Source organism: Oryzias latipes, chromosome 2 (assembly GCF_053564925.1).
Source record: "Oryzias latipes strain Hd-rR chromosome 2, Olatipes_Hd-rR_3.1".
In the NCBI taxonomy this organism is placed as follows: domain Eukaryota; kingdom Metazoa; phylum Chordata; class Actinopteri; order Beloniformes; family Adrianichthyidae; genus Oryzias; species Oryzias latipes.
The window spans coordinates 41,446,719-41,459,030 of NC_136238.1; the positions used below are offsets into that span (position 1 = coordinate 41,446,719).

A 12,312-nucleotide genomic window follows, 5' to 3' on the forward strand; every position below is an offset into this window, starting at 1 on the left:
GTGGAGTGTAAGTATATGTTTGCTGTACTAAAAAAATTAGGTTTTGGTGATAAATTAATTGCCTGGATTCGCCTTCATAACACATTTCCCAAAGCCAGTATGCATATCAATGACACTCACTCTGAGTTTTTCACTCTTGAACGCGGTATTCAACAGGGCTGTCCCTTATCGCCTTTGTTTTTCCCATTGCAGTTGAGCCATTGTCTATTATTTTAAGGCCTGCCCCATTGTTTAGATGGATTACTCGTGAAGGGATTGAACACAGACTGTCGTAATATGCCGATGATTTGATATTATATGTAACTGATCCCATAAATTCACTTTCTTCGGTTTGGAGTTTTTTAGTGTAATTCTGTTCCATCAGGGTAAAAATAACATTTACAGAAAAGTGAATGTTTCCCAACTGATCCTGCTGATGGTGCTCTCAGACCATCAGACTTGCCCTTTGAATTCTGCCCATTGTTGTTTTCCATCTACTTGCTGCCACAGGGAATGCGGTTTTGGAAGCATAAGGTGAACTTTAACCTTTATGCAGACAACTGCCAAATTTATGTCCCTATATGTGAGGGACCCGACCGCATGATTAACTCAATAATTGACTGCCTTATTGAAGTTAGGGCGTGGATGTTGGTTAACCTTTTTGGCCTGAATGAAAGCAAAACTGAGGTAGCTGTGTTTACCGTTGTGGTCAAAAAAATCGTGGCATTGATCTCCTCTCTCTTGCCCCTTTTGAACAGTCTGTGGTCACAAACCTAGGTGTGAAACTTGATGCAGCTCTGAAGCTCCACCTCGAAATAAATGCTGGGACCAGGTCCTGCTTCTTTTAGATGTGACGTCTGGTTAGAATTAAGTCTTTCATGTTAACAACAAACTGTGATATTGTCACTCATGCCTTCATGTTGTCCAGACTAAATTATTGCAGCTTTTCAAAAACTGGATTACCCAAGGTTGTAATAGCCAGACTGCAGCTGGTCCAAAACACAGCAGCCAGATTTATTTGTGGGGCAAAGAAGTTTGACCACAGAACACCGATCTTGGTCTCTTTGACCTGGCTGCCAGTGCAATACTTCGTTTTTATTCTGGTACTTACATTAATATCCTTTGCAGGTACGGCACCTTTTTACCTCTCCAGTCTGCCTTTGAAATATTCCCCCCTAAAGTCCTTATGTTCCTCTCACCAGTTTGTGTTAATGGTTCTTAGAACCAAATGTACGTTTCATGGAGGCTGTACGTTTGCTGTGTTGGCTCCTAAATTATGGAATCTCTGACAAACACTTACTGTTCCACTCCTGAACTGACGTCGTTGGAGTCTGGATTAAAATCCGTTGACACGTCTGTCCTGGGGGACCCACAGCTGGATCCAGGTCTCTGTTGATTCCTGATGGGGGAAAACAAATGCTTTATCACAAACTAATGTCTTCTGTTATGAAGGTTCATCAGATTCTCTTCCATGTTGAACTATTGAACTCAGATCATGGACAGACTGATCTGCAGTTAGACAGTCTGATAAAACGCCCCCTTCTGACAGCTGTGTGACACTGCATGCAGGTATTGTTACTGGAATCATGGATTTGTGTATGGACAAAGACACGAATCTAATATTTAAATTTGTTTTCAGATACTGTTTCATTTTTATTGTTCTCAAAAGCATCAGGCTGAATCCTAAATCTTTAAATGATGTGACATTTCTACATGTCATCAATCTATGGATTCCATCAGGCTGTAAATGAAGTGAAACAAAGTGAAATCTTCAATGACTTAGTCACTGTCTGATTTGTAGCAATAGGAATTGCTTGTTTAGTTTTGGGTTCCGACCTGAGAGTTGAGAGTGGAACACCGGAAGTGGAGTGTGTATACCTGTAATGTCGAAGCAAGGACTTTATTAAAACATCCCCTGGACAAGGGTAAAATAGACATTGTCTGCAGTGGGGTTTGTGCAGGGAAAGCGACATTAAACATGATTAGAGATGGGAATGAGAAAGAAGCATTAACCACAGCAGGGGACATTTCCAGGGACTTTATTTTGAAGGACAGACTTTCAGATCAGCAGGATTCTGCTTGTTTTCTCCAATTTCCATCAAGTCATTCTTCAGATTTACTAATTCATTTTCAGCCTCAGTTTCTGTCCTCGTGGATCAACTCTTTGTATTCATAGAACAACATTGATGAGAAGAAAATTTATGTTGAACTAAATTCTAACAGATTTATTAGACTAAAATGGAAATCTGTTGACCTTTATGTCATTAATGGACAAATAGAATCTGAAGTTCAGCTTTAAAGAGAATTCATACTGTCATGGAAAACCTGGAAAAGTTTTGGAAAATGAAAATGTAATTTCTAAAAAGTTAGTGAAAAAATAAATACTCTGTAAAGTTTTGGAAAAGTCGTGCAGTTTTAATATTTTGGATGCAAAAACATGAAAATAAACTAGTTTATCATGATATTTGAATCGAAATTGTGGCAGAAGTTCAACCTGTTGCTATCGGTGATGAGAGTTCAGGTTGTCGTACAGCAGCTGGAATTGTCATCAGTTCAGTTTCTACTTTCTATTCATGGATTGAGAAAAGCTCCAAAATGCTGGAAATGTAGCTTTAACAACAAATGTCTTTTCAAGGAGAAGTACCAACTGTGGATGATGAAGGTCAGGGTTCAAACACCAAATGGTTCCTGAGTGGCTGTGTCTGCAGCTCACTGCTCCCCCGGGGGAGGGGCCAACAGAGGAACACATTTCACACACCTAGGAGTGAACGCTGACGGGACTTGAACTTTGAATACAGTACAGACAACATTTAGCCTGGGACGACGTTAAAATACCTGCAGCAATGTGCATCTTTGCTGCAGGTATTACGTGTGGTCAACGTGAATTTCCGTCACTTTTTGTGCTGGTCACACAGAAATACATGAGAATGACATCATCAACAACTGTGTTCTTCACAATATCTCCAGTCTGTTTAGTTCTTCCTACTTTATCCACAAACATTACAGAGAAAAACTTTGGAGAAGTATTAAATATTGACCAGAATGAACCGTTTATTTATTTGGGACTCAATCCAGACGACAATGTTGGGCACAAAGCAGCAAAGTCTGTGGATGACCTGCTGGACGATCACATTGTGGGCGTGGTCAACTTTATCAGACTTGGAGAAATCAGCCACACTATGAAACCAAACTCAGACATTTTCAACGTGAAAATCTCCAAATTCCAGAGAAAACTGGAACTTTTCTCCTGATTTGGTTGGAATCAGACTGGAGCTGCTGTCAGTCAGAGTCAGCAGTCAACATGTTTTCTTCTCCAACATCTCTGATGTCTCTCAGAGACTCTCAGAAGACTCAACTGAAAAGATCTCATCACACACATGATGCTCCAAGTGAGTCTGATCAGAGAGATCCAGAACTGAACCAGACCTCAAGTCCTTCATCTGGAAACTGTTGATCATCTGAACTAGAATCCAGCCTCCAAAAACTCTGACAAACACTCACTGTTCCACTGCTGGACTGATGTCTTTGCAGTCTGAAATATGACTTGTTGACTTGTCACTCCTTGGGGAAACACTGCTGGATTTAGATCCAAATCTCTGTAGAATCCTGATGGGAAAACAATTGTTTTATTAGAAACTCATTTTTTGTGTTCTGGAGGTTGATCAGATTATCTTCCATGTTAAACTATTGAACTCAGATCATGAACAGACTGATCTGCAGTGAGACAGTCTGTTAAAACGACAACTGTGTGAAACTGCATGCAGGTATTGTTACTGAAATAACGGATTTGTTTGTGGACAAAAACATAAATCTTAACTGTAAAATTAGTTTCAAATTATACTATATTATTTAAAAACATGATTGTTTTCAAAGGCATCAACCTTAATATTTAAAATGATGTGACATTTCTACATGTCATCAATCTCTGAATTCCATCAGGCAGTCAATGAAGTGAAAGAAAGTGAAATCTCCAATGACTTAGTCACTGTCTGATTAGAGATGGGAATGAGAAAGAAGCATTAACCACAGTAGGGGACATTTCCAGGGACTTTATTTTGAAGGACAGACTTTCAGATCAGCAGGATTCTGCTTGTTTTGTCCAATTTCCATCAAGTCATTCTTCAGATTTACTAATTCATTTTCAGCCTCAGTTTCTGTCCTCGTGGATCAACTCTTTGTATTCATAGAACAACATTGATGAGTAGAAAATCATTTTTTTTTTTTTTTTGTATACTTTATTTATCCCTCAATGGGGAAATTCTTCTCCGCATTTGACCCATCCCCTGGGGGAGCGGTGAGCTGCTCGGGAGGCAGCAGCGTTAAGGGCCTAAGGACCCTCACTGAGTGATGTTAACTGCTCGTCATTGATATGGTAATTGCCCCCAGTAGCATTGTTTCTTCCCCTCCGGGAATCGAACCCTGGATTCCTGCATGGTAGCCGCTTACCTTACCAACCGAGCTACTCAGCCGCTATGTTGAACTAAGACTAACAGATTTATTAGACTGCAATGGAAATCTGTTGACCTTTATGTCATTGATGGACAAATATAGTCTAAAGTTCAGCTTTAAACAGGGTTCATACGGTCATGAAAAACCTGGTTTGGAAAATGCAATTTCTATGTCTTTGTAAAGTTTGTGGAAAAGGAAATCTTCTGTATTTTTTGTAAAGTCATGAAATTTTAATATTTTGGATGCAAAAACCTAAAAATAAACTAGTTCAAAATGAAATTTGAATTTAAATTGTGGCAGAAGTTCAACCTGTTGCTATCGGTGATGAGAGTTCAGGTTGTCGTACAGCAGCTGGAATTGTCATCAGTTCAGTTTCTACTTTCTATTCATGGATTGAGAAAAGCTCCAAAACGCTGGAAATGTAGCTTTAACAACAAATGTCTTTTCAAGGAGAAGTACCAACTGTGGATGATTAAGGTTAAAGTGAAATTAAATTAAATTCAAGTGAAATCTCCAAAGAACACTATTTACCAGATTGTCCAAGAAACAAGGCTGAGGGTCGCCTGAAACAACTACAATGTCAATGATCAATCTCCTAAATAGGATGTCCTGATGCCACATGTATTGATGGACACCTTTGTACTCGAACATGGTGTTTGTTATGGACAAACTATGATGAGCACATGGAGTTTTTTCTGTTGAATTCAAAACATGCACCTGACAAAAACACTTACTCTTTCACTCTTGATTGACTGTTTTGGGATTTAGTTAAATAATCATCTGACTCGTCACTCCTTTTGGACACACAGCTGGATACAGATCCAGGTTCAGGTCCAGGTTGGTTCCTGTGAAGAATGAAGGTTGCTGGTCTGAGTCTTGAGCTCTGACATGGAGAAGATAATGGACAGTTGGAGATGTTTATCTCACCTATCAGCTTTGCTCTGGTTGCCATGGTTACCATCTCTGCTTAGAGGGGAAGGGGCTCCCTCCTGTGTGTCCTCCCCCTGATCCATGCTGCTGGATTCACTGGATCCACATCAGCTCACACACACCTCCCACCTTCACCTGCAGAGGAAACCCTCATCATCATCAGAGGAAGCTGCCATCAGCTGCTGCACTTCTGCTCTCCCTCCACCAGGTGGAGACATGGAGCTGCAGCAGCAACATTTCCAGTCAGTCACTTTGACAAAGAAACAACAAACTTCCTGTTTCTACACTTCAGGAAACATGAAGCATCAATAAAAACAGACAGAAATCAAATTCTTCCTCTCAAAGCTCCAACAGAGACTTTGATTCCACTGTTGAACCTCTAAACTGGAAAACATTCCAGGTTACTTGTTCTAAAGTAATCCATTACAATATTACTCTCTGAAAACTGTATCATGAGTCCTGAATTAGTTTTTAGTTCTTTCCTTTAGAACAGCTGCAGAAGAAAAACTTCTGACGAGACAAATTTACCACCAAGTTGTTCTCATTTCTATGAAGGAGGATTTGGTTTCATGAAGATTTCTGATAATAAAGTTTATTTCTGGTAAAGTGAAAACAATGTAAACACAATCAGAGGATCAGATGTCAGCTTCAGTGAGTTTAGTCCATAAGAGGAAAACGTAGAGTGTTCAGACTGGACACATTTGGTTTAAGTGAACCAGACTTTGTTTCCACAAATATTCAGTCTTAATAAACCCAAGTGGATTCTGGTCCGGGACCAGGAACTGCTCTCTGATCCATTTTTGGAAGTAGTCTCAGTTTGTTTTCAATTGGACTGAACTTCAGTACTCTGAGATTCACTGAGTTTTGGTTCAGTGGAAGCCGGTGGTCACATGTTTAGGATTACATGTTTCTATGATTTTGGTGTTTTTAGGATTTAGACCAGGGGTGTCAAAGTCATTTTGGTTTGGGGGCCACATTCAACCTGTATGTACCAGTAACCTAAAAGCAAAAAACAGCTCTTTTTTTGGTAGCGTAATCAGTTATTATGACACATTCATTCACAGAGGCCAATGGATCTCAAAGAAAGGGCATTTAACTTTAAAAGAAATTGGTTTATTCAATTTTACACAGACTGAATATTTTACATCTGACACTGAATCAATCTGATAATAAACACAAGAGGGGCTACGGAAAAAATGAAACACCTGCCCAAAATGTAATTGTGCAAATCAGTGAAAAATTAAATTAAATGAAACTTGCAAACTTTTGTAAACATAAGAATTTGGAATTAACCTCCTTTCTCTCCTGAAACGTCATCAATATCAGGATTCAGATCCTCTGCAGAAACACATTTACTGTCATTTAAGTGAGCAAAACCCAATGACATGTCCAATAGTCTTTTCCTGGTTTCCTGCCTTCTTCCAAACTTTTAATGGGTGTCATCAGTGACCAGACTGACATCACGTGACCAGTTCACTCCACCATTGTCCAGCACTAAAACTAGAGAGCTGACTATGTCCTCAGCTGTTGTGTCCATCAACTCTAGAAACTCAGCTGTGACGGTCTCTTCAACACCTCTAATAAATGTGCACAGTTACATTTATCGGTGATGTCTGTGCTTTCATCAATAGCGACCGCAAATACAATAAATGACTGGATTCCTTCATTTGGCGTCCAAATCTCCTCAGAGATGTTGGATCTGCAATCGTAATCTTGACAGACTCATAAATGTTTTCTCCAACTTGTCTGCAATCAGGTGTCTGTCACTGCTCCATCAATGACGTCATGCTGCAGTAAATGCCGACGGTTATTTTGTCAGTCCAGCTAATAGTCGGTAAATCCTGTCTTTTCTGAACTCCAAATGGTAAAACCTTTCTTCATGGTGAGTCTCATAGTGGTGCTGAATGTTATATTCGTTGAGCACTGGGACCTGTTGATGACATACCAAGCATGCAGGTATGGCATTCAGCTCAGTGAACAAATACAACTGCACCAAATAAAGATCAGCACTCTACTTCAACCTTCTTTTGACAACATTTTTGTCATTATTGTGTCACTACTGATCATTCTTATAATACAACAGCGGTGAGGCTCAGGAGGAACCAAACTACATCCTACCCAGATGCAGAGCTGTTAGATTTTGCTTTTGGCACATGCAGAGATTTGCTGTTTCATCTGTCTTCCTTTTCCTTTGCTTTCCCTAGTGGCGGAATTGCACATTTCAGTTATTTCTTTGAAAAAATCATAATTCGCCAGAGGAATGGACTAGAAACCTGACTTTTCTTTTAAACATCTTTATCATTTTTTGTCTTTGTGACTGGGCCAGATGGGAAAGATGTGAGGAGCAGAAAAACCCTTTAGTTTGACACTTTGATCAATGCAGGAAGTTTAGAAAAAGTCCAGAAAAAGAGTCCCATTGATCTTTCCAAACATCCAAATCTCTGTTTTCAGGAATGAAGGAACCAATGATCGCAGACAAATACAAAGAAACTGTCTGTGTTATCAGACAGTAAACAAGGTCCAACTTTTTATTTGTTACGTTTATTTTACGTAACAAACTTTTCCAGACTGAAAACATGCTTAAAAAAAAAGTACAAACAGAACTACAGGACTTTGAACCTCAGAAAAAAAAACATTTTTATTAAATCAGGTTCTACCACGGAGTACTAGGACCACCTTAAAAATAAAGTTATAAATTCATGAGAAAAATTAGAAATACTACAAAGATAAAGTAGTAGAATTATTGGAATAATAATAATAATAATTGCTTTTTAAAAATAGAGTTGATTGTGTAACCCTAGCATAACACCTTTGGACCTCTACAGCCATACTGCAGACGGTGTAAACGGTTCTGCCAGAAATCCACTTTCTGTGGGTCAAGAATCTTATTATGAAGACGTCCAGTGTCCTGAAATTCTCTTCAATGTCTTTAAACATATACTAAAACAATGTTGACTTACTAAAAGACTAAATATTTCCTTGTTAGAGAAAGCGTTTCTGAATGAAAGACGATGTTCTCTATGTCTCTCACCATACTGGTTCCTGTTTGTTTCCTAGACTTTTCTTAGTGAACAGACTATTGATTTATAAATTGAAGACTTTCATTCTCAACTCAGAACTTATAAAAATATAACTTTATTTTTGTAAAATATTGACTCTTTTACCCATAATCCTACGAGTTTGTTCTCATAAAATTACAACCTTTTTCTCATAATTGTACTACTTTATTCTAGTAGATGTATTTCAATTTTTATTTTGATGGAGGCTCCAATACTCTGTCATAAAGTACAAACGACAGAACTAGAAAAACTAGACAAACAACTCTGTGTCAAAAACAGACAAAACACAACTAAAGTTTAGCGTCAATGAAGACTAACAGAGTCATTTAAGATGATATGAAAAATAGAAATCATAGTTGGAGAAGAAAAGCAGATAAATCTTTGTTTTCATCCACTAAGGCCTCATAGTCTCTCTGCTACAAACATTTCTATTCTAGGTTGTTTGTCTGATGGAATCTGAGAGTTCCTGAACATGGAATGAGGAAATATTACTCTACTGTGTTCCAGCACACAGTTACCTGGAACTGTAATCTATTACTTTAGTAATGAGTTCTCACACAGACTTGGATGGAGGAGAACAGGAAGGTTTGGAGTCAGAAATGAAAAAACACAACAAGCATCAGCTGATTGTTGTTGAGGTGATGAAGAAGAGTCCTCCATGTTGTTGATCCAACAATGATGAAGCTTTGGAAACAGCAGAGGGATGAGAGTTTGCAGAGAAAGAAGAAGATCTTCTCCAAACATTCAGAAACAAACAGTCAAGTTAGTGAAGACAAAGTTCCAGAAACAAACTCACTTCAGTTTCTGCAAAGAGATGAAGAGGAAGAAGAGTCTCCCTCACCGTGTCAACGCAGCTGCAGCACAGATCACTGACTCACAACCAGGAAGAGTCCACCTGGATGGAGGCGGGGCAGCACAGGTGGGCGGGGCAGCACAGGTGGGCGGGGCAGCAGGTGGAGCAGCTGAAGAGGAAATTTTTATGTCAACGCCCACTGCACCACAGTCAGAGGATCAGGATTTGATCAGGGGGGTATTCCAGGAAGCATGTTTAAACTACCCTGACTTTAACCCTGAACTCTGGCTGAAATCCGCCTGAACTTGCTTACTCTGGGTATGTCGGTTCCAAAAGACCGGATATGAGTTGGCGTTATTACGCTCGACTTGGTAACCCTGGGTTAATGCACGTGCACAGTGAGTACATAAAGACATTCTCAATAGATCGTCAATTTCCTTAGTCACCATGGAAACGTGTGGAGAACAAAAAGAGAGTGCTATACTTCCATGAGACGGAGTCTGAGCTTTTAATGACGGCGTATGAAGATGATACGCCCATCAAAAAAGTAACACGGCTGCATCATCAGCAAAAGAAAGAGTTTCTGCCTGTAGTAGTAGAACAGACAAAGTAAACACACAAGTTTCTATCTCATGTTTATTTTCATTGTGACACATATATATAACTTATCCAACTACAATGAATTAATTCAATTGGTAACAAGTAATTGAGTTACATTTTTCAACCTTATTTATTAAGTCTATCCAATTCCATATTTTTTTACAGCTCAAATTTACAAATTTATTTAACTAAATGTCACATTACTCCATTAATCCTTTTTCCATTTTAATTACTTATATTTCTTGAACTGTCATATTTCTAAGTTTAAGCCGGCACATATACTCATTTTTATAAAAAATATAATGAATGAAACTAAATGGATTTACATAATGAACTCAATGCCTTTATCTATTTCTCTGATTTTTCCATTACATTGTTAGACACTAGGGGTGCTATATAAACTTATCATCCTCTCCCTCCGTCTCACTCATGGTGCAGAGACGTAAGCAGAGTAGGACAAAATAACTCGGCAAAACACAGTGAGACACAGTAAAACAGCTGAACAACTAAACACATTTGGTCAAAAACCCACACTTAAACTCAAATCCGTCCAGACAGACAAAGGGAATGATATCCCACAATCCCTTGCGGTGCCGCTCTAACAGCAGGTCCAAAGTTACACCTAATTAATTGAATTAATTTGAATGAAAGTAAAATAACTGTCTGAAAACTACGTGTTATTTTAAAGCTGACTTAACAAAAAAGTAAATAATTTATCTTAACTGAAGCAAATAATTAAGTTAGATCAAAATAAAAAAGTTTATCTTTCCAACATCCATATGTGGTCTTATCATCCTCTCATGGTGGATAAAGTATTATCTGAGCTTCTTCATCCACTAAATCATCTTCAAATGGACACGCCATGCTGCTTCACCTCTCTGTAAACAAACTAAGCTTCAACTAAACCTGCTCCAGACCAGGTTATGTTCAGAGCATGAGTTGCTATGGCAACTTGACCTACCCTGAAACATACCTCCATTTCTAGAACCGAAAGCTGAGGTTATCAACTTCCTTAGCCTCAAACAAACCGTGCGGGCTAGCATAACCTGCTTTCTGGAATACCCCCCAAGTTTTTTCCTGACGCTAATCAAGCTAATCAATGTTTGTAAAGTGACCTGAGAATTTGAGATGAAGATGGAGGAAGAAACATCCCATGAACACAGCAGGACGTTTAGAGAAACTAAAGACAGAGAACAAGTTCAACCAGAAACCTGACAGTCACTGGGAGGAGGGGCGGAGCTTCAAGGTGTCAGATTGACAGATACTTGACCTCAGTGAAGGTCATGTGACCTTCTGCTTTCTTTTCTCCTCCATCCAGACGTGCATGACCCCCCCTCATCTGTCATCTACTGACACTGAAGCAGAAACTCTGATGGAGCTGAAGGGAGGGGCCTGACTATTTCCTGGAAACAGCTCCTTCTGATCATCAGTCAGACTCAGAGGAACAGAGAGTTTGTTCACATGCAGCTCAGGAAAATGGCTGACAGTGAAGCTGAGAAGCTTTTCTTTCCATGTCTGTTAGAATCACAACGTTTCAAATCCACAAGATCCTAAAACTGAAGCAAAATGACTTGACGTGGATTTGGTGATGAATAGTCATTAGTTTGATTACAGATTCTATTGGATTTTTAGAGGAATTTTGTCAGATTCTTTTTAGGATTGAGATGCTTTTAGGATTTAGATGATGGCTCTCCTCTGCTAAAACTCAGAACTGAACAGATTGAAGTCTGAATGTGAACAAGTCAGAAAAGCCGTTTGAGGAAGAGATTTGATGACAAAGAAAACATCAAACTGAAAGAATGTGGATCTTCCAGATCTGTCAGAGCTTCCAGGAAAAACTCTGACAGATTCCAACAGAGAAAGATGTGAGGAGCAGAAAAACCCTTTAGTTTGACACTTTGATCAATGCAGGAAGTTTAGACAAAGTCCAGAAAAAGAGTCCCATTGATCTTTCCAAACATCCAAATCTCTGTTTTCCCTCAAAGGATCTTCAGGTGTTTCTCTTCTCCACCTCATACCTGCTGATCTTCCTCCAACCACCTGAGTCTGTTTTCTGTTCCTGTCGTCTCTCAACTCTCTGCAGAGACTTTCCTTCTCGTCTGTCTTCCTCATCCATTCCTTTGCTGTCAGATCAACTGTCAGGTTGTTGCATCACAGCCGACATGTTGGAGTTTGGAGCAGGAGCTGTGATGCCTTCATGGTCGTGGTGGTCGTCTGTTCAAAGCAGAAATGTTCCTTTGAGCTCAAACACATCATCAGCTTTAAGGAATTGATCTGCAAACATCAACATTGTTCTGATTTTAGGGAACATTCCTAGTTTCTCTGTGAATGTTTCTGATCACATTGGTGACTGAAAGCTCTGACCTCTGACCTCTTTACTGCTGACAGAAACATCAACATTCAGACTGTTTGGAACAAGATTCTGAACCTGAGAGCTGGGGCCTGTTTCACAAAGGAGGTTCAACCAACTCTGAGGTCAAACCTGAACTCTGAGTTGGTCAA

General features: G+C 39.3%; 1 long non-coding RNA gene across 1 annotated transcript; it reads right to left on the reverse strand.

The window, feature by feature from the left end:
• Window positions 1–1,278: 1,278 nt before the first annotated feature.
• On the reverse strand, window positions 1,279–9,278 carry LOC144988697 (uncharacterized). The gene is made up of 5 exons (XR_013652670.1): window positions 9,214–9,278; window positions 5,356–5,493; window positions 5,163–5,273; window positions 3,481–3,585; window positions 1,279–1,378 (listed from the first exon to the last, which is right to left on the reverse strand). It is a non-coding gene; the product is annotated as an uncharacterized LOC144988697 (long non-coding RNA).
• Window positions 9,279–12,312: the final 3,034 nt, after the last annotated feature.